At 40.3% G+C, this 8,970-nt stretch overlaps 1 non-coding gene across 2 annotated transcripts; it reads right to left on the reverse strand.

The window, feature by feature from the left end:
- Positions 1-1,823: 1,823 nt before the first annotated feature.
- LOC103281765 (uncharacterized) lies at positions 1,824-8,680 on the reverse strand. 2 transcript variants are annotated; one of them, XR_010002483.1, is made up of 5 exons: positions 8,544-8,679; positions 6,180-6,220; positions 4,624-4,756; positions 4,360-4,503; positions 1,824-1,949 (listed from the first exon to the last, which is right to left on the reverse strand). It is a non-coding gene; the product is annotated as an uncharacterized LOC103281765 (transcript). The 2 variants fall into 2 exon arrangements; XR_010002482.1 differs by having other exon boundaries at positions 4,360-4,756; positions 8,544-8,680.
- Between the last annotated feature and the right edge of the window lie 290 nt (positions 8,681-8,970).

Here is an 8,970-nt window from a genome sequence, read left to right on the forward strand (position 1 = left end):
ATTTATTTTCAATAGCTTTTAATAGTTTTGTGCCTGAAACAAAGTTTGTTTACACTAAACCATCAGAAATCAAAGATGGACAGCCACACATGTGGGTAGTTTTATATTTTTGTAGTACTTGTATTTCAGAATCTGAGATAAGGGATGTTCAACTTATAATAAAAACTAATCTCAGAAAACCAATTGGCAAATAACGAAAACCCCGAGATTCATTAGGAGTTTAAACCACTGAACTCACCATCTCTTCTTGTGAATCAATCACAGCCAGAGAGGCATTGTGAGAAGAACAGTGGAGGCTACTAGCTGTCCAGTTTCCTTCAGCCTCTGAAAAGAAGTAACATTTTCTCTGGAACCCAATCCAGCCATTTGGACAGACATCACAAAGGAGGAGAGGAGCAGGAGCTGGACATATTCCACATCTTCTCACTAGTGGGATATATACAATTACGTAGTTAACATTAACAATTTACAAATTGACAGTCACCCTTCTGACCAGCTCAATAACAACTCATGAACAATTAGTTTACTCATATCATAGCATAATGTTCTCTTAATCTGGTCTACAATATTTTATTTTCCTCTGTTAAAAGTGAAGTTCAGCTTTAACTCCCTTCCCTTTACAAGACAGATTCCCAGGGTTTTATTTGGCTCAGTGATTATAGAATCATAGAGTTGGAAGAGATCTCATGGGCCATCCAGTCCAACCCCCTGCCAAGAAGCAGGAAATCACATTCAAAGCACCCCCAACAGATGGCCATCCAGCCTCTGTTTAAAAGCCTCCAAAGAAGGAGCCTCCACCACAGTCCGGGGGAGAGAGTTCCACTGCTGAACAGGTGTCACAGAGAGGAAGTTCTTCCTAATGTTCAGGTGGAATCTCCTTTCCTGTAGTTTGAAGCTATTGTTCCACGTCCTAGTCTCCAGGGCAGCAGAAAACTAGCTTGCTCCCTCCTTCCTGTGACTTCCCCTCACATATTTATACCTGGCCCTCATCATGACTCCTCTCAGCCATCTCTTCTATAGGCTAAACATGCCCATCTCTTTAAGCTGCTCCTCATAGAGCTTGTTCTCCATACCCTTGATCATTTAGTTGCCCTCCTCTGGACACATTTCAGTTTGTCAATATCTCGCTCATGTTTAACTTGTTGTCCACAAGGACTCCAAGATATTTTTTACACATACTGCTGTTGAGCCAAGCATCAAATTATTATGTTTCAGAATTAGAAACACACACATGCCTGTACAGTGCAAATACCATATCAACATAGGATACCTTTCAAAATACCCCAACCCATTGACACCTGAAACAGTGAATAGTAGCAAATCTATATTTTGACTATACTTGGGATGAAAAAACACTATGATAGTGATGGAGAATCTATAGCCAGCCGCAAACATTGGTGAGGGTCAGTGAAACCATAGACAGCAAATCTGTGGATAAGATGTTGTACTGTATATCTTATACTATGGCAATGGAGGACATCTGGTCCCCCACAAACACTTCCTGGGAGGCAAGAGTGGGTTGGAGTGAGAGTAAGTGAAACCATTAATAGTGAATCTATGGATAAGGGGTTTACCTGTTTACCTGTATATCATATCAAAACCTAGAAGAATTGTCTACAAGAGTGTCTGAATGTTTCGTGATAACTATGTTGGACAGATGATAGCAAAAATATGAGTGAAATAATTTAGGCAGAACAGAAATGTAATTAACCTACAGTAATCAGCAACATTCTAGACTCCTCAACATTAAGAATCTTTGAAGTTCTGAAATAAAATGATAGTAGTACATGGCAATAAGATCAATACAGCTCTTTACTCACCAGATAATATAATGATGAGAATGATAATTATTATTGTCAGGCTTCCAATTGCCAAGCTCCAAGTTAGTCTGCATTTTGCATTGGTTCCTTTTTTCTTTCTGAGGCATAAAGAGCTTTTCCAGGCAGTCTCTTGAAGGAATTAATAGAAAGTGTAACATTTTGATTCAAGGTACATCTATCCTTCTTACAAGAACTCAGAATCATGCTCAATGAAAGAAGAGAAGTTGGGATTGGCAACTTTTTTTTACATTGATCTTCTTTCTGTGCCTTTAAAAGTCTTCAAAAGTAAATATGCAATAAAAACAGCATTTTTCTGTGAAAAAACATTTTTAAATCATTAAATGCCTTGTATGATGTATATTTACTTCAATGGGAATTTTTCTTGTTCAGAAATTTTAACCAAATTTGCTCTACCAACCAAAGCAGCCTGATGGTGGTGGTGATTTAATGCCTCGTGCTACCAATTTTCTATAGTGAATTTGTTACTACAAATTAAAATCTATTTTCCATTAATAAAGGAATCAGTTAGACCTGGGAAAAGCAGAGGATTTGGAAGCAGTGCAGTGTACCAGCTCCACCGCCATGATTCACATTTTAGAAGGGTCTATAATTCTTGGCAGCGACATGATCAAATGTAGAAAGCTGTCCAGTAGCATAAAAAGATACTATGTCTTTAATAGGACTTTCAGAAAGGTTCACTTTGTTTTTTAACAATTAACATCATTGTTAAAATTTAACCTGAAAAGGTGGTGGGACAGAGAGAAGGGCCTCTGCAGGCAAGTTTATTGCTAATAGACTAATTTATTACACTACACTGTTAAAGACTTTAAATTCTATGGCTGCCACCTGTTGAATACTGGTATTTGCAGTTTAGGGAGAGGCCTTTACATTCTCTACCAAAGAGATCCTGGTCTTCACTAAACTGCAAACCACAGAATACCACAGGAGACAGCCAGAGAATTTAAAGCGGGGTAGCAATTCTTTAAAGCCACAGGATTTAAAGCAACACTTTGAACTGCAATGTACTCAATGTATCATGTATCTCTAGAAGGGATTACTCATGCAGTTCCCTGGTTGGGGGGTTGGAGGTTTGGATCTTTCCTTATATAGTTGCAGGAATCCATCTTCCAAGTATTTCAGGTGTTAGGGCCATATTCGAGACTTGGGGATCCATTTTCAGGCAAAGGGATCAGGAGTGTTTGACTGGGGCTAGTCTGGCAGAATCTCTTAGTAGCCCCAGTTTATCATTTGCTGGTACTATTGACAAATGAACTGTAATGCTTCCTCTGCTAAAAACTATCATTAAAACCCCCATTAAAATGTATCATATAATGACAATAGCATAATAGTAATAATAATAATAACAATAACAACAATCCATTTATTACCCGCCCCTCTTTGAGGTGGGATACATGGACCATTTATCATTTGCTGGTACCATTGACAAATGAACTGCAATGCTTCTTCTGCTACAGACCATCACTAAACCCCCCATTAAAACATGTATCAACCCCCTGCCGTGAGTTTGCTTATGTTTGTGCTGCTGTCTTGCAATGCCTGCTTTAAGACAGTTTTAGTCTCAAGCATTATAAATTAAATGTACTTCCTTTTAATAAAATAATGAATGCAGCTCTCCCTGTAGCTTGTGGCAGGATAAAATATCATTAAAACAAGAGATAAAACACTACTAAAGACACTATTAAAGACATACAACAAGATGCACACTCACTGATAAAATGCAAATTAAATTTCACAACTTAAAATTTAAGTCTTCCAAAAGAGAAGACTTAAATTCTGAAAGCTCTTTCTGTAGGTTATTTTTAGTCTTGAAGCAGCTGGCGAAAAGGGGCATCTGATCCTATAGTAGTGATGTGTGTCACTTTTGCTATCAAAAGAAATATCGGGAGGCAGGGGGCTGCAGCCAGATCCGGATCAGAACCTGAGCACCAAGGCCCCTTCTACATCACTACCGCGTTTCCCCGAAAATAAGACAGTGTCATATATTAATTTTTGCTCCCAAAGATGTGCTAGGTCTTATTTTCAGGGGATGTCTTATTTTTACATGAAGAAGAATTCACATTTATTGTTGAACAAAAAAATGAACATTTATTATATACTGTACAGTAGTTGTCATCACAAACCAGCATAACCAGTCAAACTGTGAATCCTATCAAGAATTTCTTGTTACTACCATTATTTCCATGTACAACACTCTATGGTACGTACATTTACCGATCCTGCATGCTCTGGTGTTCTGTTCAGTAGTCATGCTTCCAAACAAAAACTTTGCTAGGTCTTACTTTTGGGGCGGCCTTATATTTAGCAATTCAGCAAAACCTCTACTAGGTCTTATTTTCTGGGGATGTCTTATTTTAGGGTATAAAACAGGGTATATAAAATCTGGATTATCTGCTTGGAACTGGATTATATGGCAGTGTAGAAGGGGGGCTCACTTTCTTCTCATGTGATGAGTGAATGCAATATCTTCTGGGATTTGTGAGGCAAAGAAAATATTTCTGCCTGTGGTACCACAACTTACCATTTTTAGAGTACTCTTCCTTCAAATGAGAGTCTTCTATTTTGATGATTTCATCCATTATTGCATTTTCTTTTGCATGTGGATCCAAGGAACAACTGGGCTGCCATCCTTTTTTTCCTTCTGGAGTTTCAACCATCTAGTTTCCTTTCAAATCAATGTATAGATGTTAGGTAGTCAATTATTCTACTCAGAGGTATTGTTCATGTGACGTGGTCAGAGAAAACACACCATAAGTACCATTTAACCATACCCTTTAGTCTCTACCTTGGTCCAGCCAAACTGAGCTGCCTTTGTTGCCCAGCTGTCCTAGGGAAGATGATTCTTGGGTCTGGGTTGCTGTGCGTTTTCCTTGCTTCTGCTCTTACGGATAATGTTAACAGTGCTGCTCCAGATTTATCTGTGCAGAACAATTACACCATGAAAAGAGTGCCATCTTTCCAAATGGCTCTATTAATTTTTTTAAATTTTATTTCCATACACAGCATAATTTTCTTCCAACCTCTGTGTTAATAGATATCTTACCAGCTTCAAACATAAATTCAAATGGATGCTATGATGCTTTTATTTTTTTTAAAAAGAATCAATAATTTATATATGCGCAGTAAGAACCCGGTATCCATGGGGGATGCTTCCTGGCCAAAAGAGGTATCTGAAACTGCAGAATTACCTGATTTCTTTTCCCCATCTTACCATGGAATCACCTTAGACCAGTGGTTCTCAACCTGTGGGTCCCCCCAATGTTTTGGCCTTCAACTCCCAGAAATCTTAACAGCTGGTAAACTGGCTGGGATTTCTGGGAGTTGTAGGCAAAACACCTGGGGACCCACAGGTTGAGAATTACTGCCTTAGAGGATTCAAGACCCTTCTACACTGCCATATAATCCAGATTATCAATGTAGATAATCTACATTATCTGCATTGAAGTGGATTATATGAGTCCACAGTGCCATACAATCTAGTTCAAAGCAGATAATCTAGATTTTTTTATGGCAGTGTAGATAGGGCCCCATATCCTGGAATACAGGACACTGTGAATCCTGCCTATGTCTTTTCTACCTTTCATAACCACACTAGTTTAAAAGAAATCAAATGAACACAAAAGTAATTTTTTTTAAAAAAAATTACTTGTAAAATGGTGAATCAAGTTACTGAGAAAAGGTAGCTTGAGGTAGAAAAAGATCCACAAATAAAGGTAAGTAGACCAGAAAAAAACTTCCATTCTAGGGTTTAAAAGAAGAATCTCTTGCTTTCTCCATTTCATTTGGAAAACAGGCCCCTTCTATACTGCTATATAAAATCCAGATTATCTGCTTTGAACTCATATAATCTAGTTCAAAGCAGATAATGTGGATTATCTGTTTTGATAATCTAGAAAAAAAGAAAAATATAAGAAAATTTTCTCAAAAAGTCCAAACTTTAGGTCACATTAAATTTTTCGCGGGTTGATTCTGGCCTGCCATATCATTTTCTATGGCCCTCCAGGTGCTGGGCTTCAATTCCTGTATTCCTGATCATTGGATATTATTACTTGACTTGATGGGAGCTATGATACAGTAACATCAGGAAGGTTGCACTTTGTTCTGCTTAGTCAGAGTGGGGTTTGAATTGAGATACAAAGCTTGTGGGCAGGATGCCTCACTTTGAAATATCCTTTAGCCTTTTCCCAACCTCAGAGCCACAACTGCGGTTGAATTGCAATTGCTATCATCCCCAGTCCACATGGAGAATAATCAAAATGATGGGGGCACAATTAGACAAAACCTTGCGACTTTAGAGGAGCATCTCCATTGCAGAATTCATACAATTTAACACCACTTTACCTGCCATGGCTTGGTGCTCTGGGACCCTGGAAATTGAAGTCCTGTGAGGCAGAGAAAGTTAAAAAGACCTTGTCAAACTACAATTCCATAGATTCCATTTCACTGTGCCATGCAGTTAAAGCTGTGCCAAACTGCATTAACTCCAGATGCAGGCAGAGCTCCAATCCCTGCTTGGACCAGGAAACCTTGGGCAGGTGATCTGCTCTCAGCCTCAGAGGCAAATCCATCTCTGAGAACACACCTTGGACTTCATCAGATTATGATGGGAAGTGTTCAGAAGTGTTCAGAAGAAGAGAGTTCAGCCCAACTCCATTTTGTAATAAATGGAGATTTTCTGTACCTTTTAATCACATTGTTTTACTTTATCAGTGCACTCAGTTGTCTTGCGTATTTTTCAATGAAGACGTTTCCACACTGCAGACATTTGGCCCCACCCACCATCCCTCTTGGTGCTTTTTGGTACTTCAATTCCCACAATTCCCAACAGCAGGACGGGAGAGAGAGAAGGGGTGGGAGGGGAACCCATTTGGAAGGGCAGCAGCAGAGGCTCAGCTGGTGTTTTGGACTGCAACTCCCACAATTCCTAACAGCAGAGAGGGAGAGAAGAGGTGGGAGGGAATCTCATTGGGAAGGGCAACAGCACTGGTCCTCCCAACACAGGACACAGACAAATCATGGAAGGAAGGAATAAAGGTACCCTAAAAGGCTTTTTTCATTTTTTCTTCTTTTTTTGCAAAATAGAAGCTTTTTGAAGTAGCTTACAACCAAACCTTCCTGCTTGGGGAGCAAAAGGAAATTGCCCAAAAAAGTTTATTTTGACTCTTCCCCCAATTTCTCCTCCCGCAAATTGGGTGATCCTAACCTGAGAGCAAGGAGTGATAAAAGGTAAAGGTTTCCCCTGACGTTATGTCCAGTCCTGACTGACTCTGTGGGTTGGTGCTCATCTCCATTTCTGGGCTGAAGAGCCAGCGTTATCCATAGACATCTCCAGGTCATGTGGCCGGCATGACTGCATGGAGCGCCGTTACCTTCCCGCCAGAGCAGTACCTATTGATCTACTCACATTTGCATGTTTTCGAACTGCTAAGTTGGCAGGAGCTGGGGCTAACAGCGGGCGCTCATTCCGCTCCCGGGATTTGAACCAGGGACCTTTTGATCCGCAAGTTCAGCAGCTCAGCGCTTTAACACACTGTGCCATCAGGGGCTCCGCAAGGAGTGATACTTCATTCGAAATTTGGCAAAACCTCTGGAGTTTTGAGAAAAATCTTATTTCCTCAGCTCTTGGAAAAAAATCCTACCCTCAAGATTTAAAAGACTCAAAAACTGCACTTTAACCAAAACTTAAACCTAGTGCAATACCTGAATTTAAATGTAGAACTCAGTGGAATTTAAGTTATGTGATAAAGTGGCTGGCTTGTCAAGGAAATCCCCCCTGATGGGTTTGCTTTCAAAGTGCTGGTGATCACCTATAAAGCTCAAAACAGTTTGGGACCCATCTACCTTCGGGATCGTCTCCCCCCTACGAACCTGTGCTGTCTCTTCGGTCATCGGGGGAGGCCCTCCTCTCGCTTCCGCCAGCATCGCAAGCGCGGTTGGTGGGGACGAGGGACAGGGCCTTCTCTGTAGTGGCCCCCCGGTTATGGAATTCGCTGCCTAGGGAGATCAGGCAAGCCCTCACCTTGATGGCATTTCGGAAGAGTCTGAAAACTTGGCTTTTCACTCAGGCCTTTGGTTAAGATCATCTTTTTTCCATCACAATTATTGTGCTCCTCGACCTTTTGCACTGGTCTCTCTTCCCGATTCCTGATTGATTGATATTACTCAGGATTCCTCCCTACTGTACCTAATGTGACCTTAAATGATTGTAATGCACTTTATCTATTTATGAATTTGTTACCCATAATGTGCACTGTACACTTTGCTTATCCACTATTGCAACCTCATTGTTTTTAACCTGATGTTTTAATTCTGCGTTGTGTTTTTTAACTTATTGTGTGTGTGTGTGTGTGTGTGTGTGTGTGTGTGTGTGTGTGTGTGTATATATATATATATATATATATATAATTGGTTTTGTTTTTGTCCTGATGTTTTATATTTTATCATTGTTTGTATTTTGATTTTGCTGTAAGCCGCCCCGAGTCCCCTTCGGGGGAGATGGAGGCGGGATACAAATAAACTTCTTCTTCTTCTTCTTCTTCTTCTTCTTCTTCTTCTTCTTCTTCTTCTTCTTATTCTTATTATTATTATTATTGCTTTAAGAAGTCAAAAGTACACAGCAGCCACACAAAACCCTGGGGAGGAAAGCTTCAAATAGAATTTAGGGGAAGGGGGTGCAAGAAACTCCAAATGAAGAAAGGCACGTACCAGAGGAGAAGGGCGGTCGTCTCGGTTCACTTCCCTTAATAAGCCTCTGGGATCCCAGAAACTGAGAGAAAGCCGTTGCTGCACTTCAGACCCAAATTTGTTTATACAATACATCGAAGAAGGGCAGGGCGACAGCTCACCAATGAACAAAAGCCACGGCATGGACAGATGGGCTTAGGGATGAGTGGCATTTGGGAGACCACGAAACTGCCAGATGAGATGGCATGAGTTTTGAGCCATGGGAACGAATCTCTGGGTCTCTGGGCTCGCTGATCCCCGCTATTAAATGAAGCCTGAAACGCAATGGGTAGAAAACCGCAAGAATGCATGGTCTGGAATTACTTAATTAGCTAATAATACAGTAGAGTCTCACTTATCCAAACCTCGCTTATCCAAGCCTCTGGATTATCCAAGCCATTTTTGTAGT

The sequence above is a fragment of the Anolis carolinensis genome, chromosome 2, assembly GCF_035594765.1.
Source record: "Anolis carolinensis isolate JA03-04 chromosome 2, rAnoCar3.1.pri, whole genome shotgun sequence".
Taxonomy (NCBI): domain Eukaryota; kingdom Metazoa; phylum Chordata; class Lepidosauria; order Squamata; family Dactyloidae; genus Anolis; species Anolis carolinensis.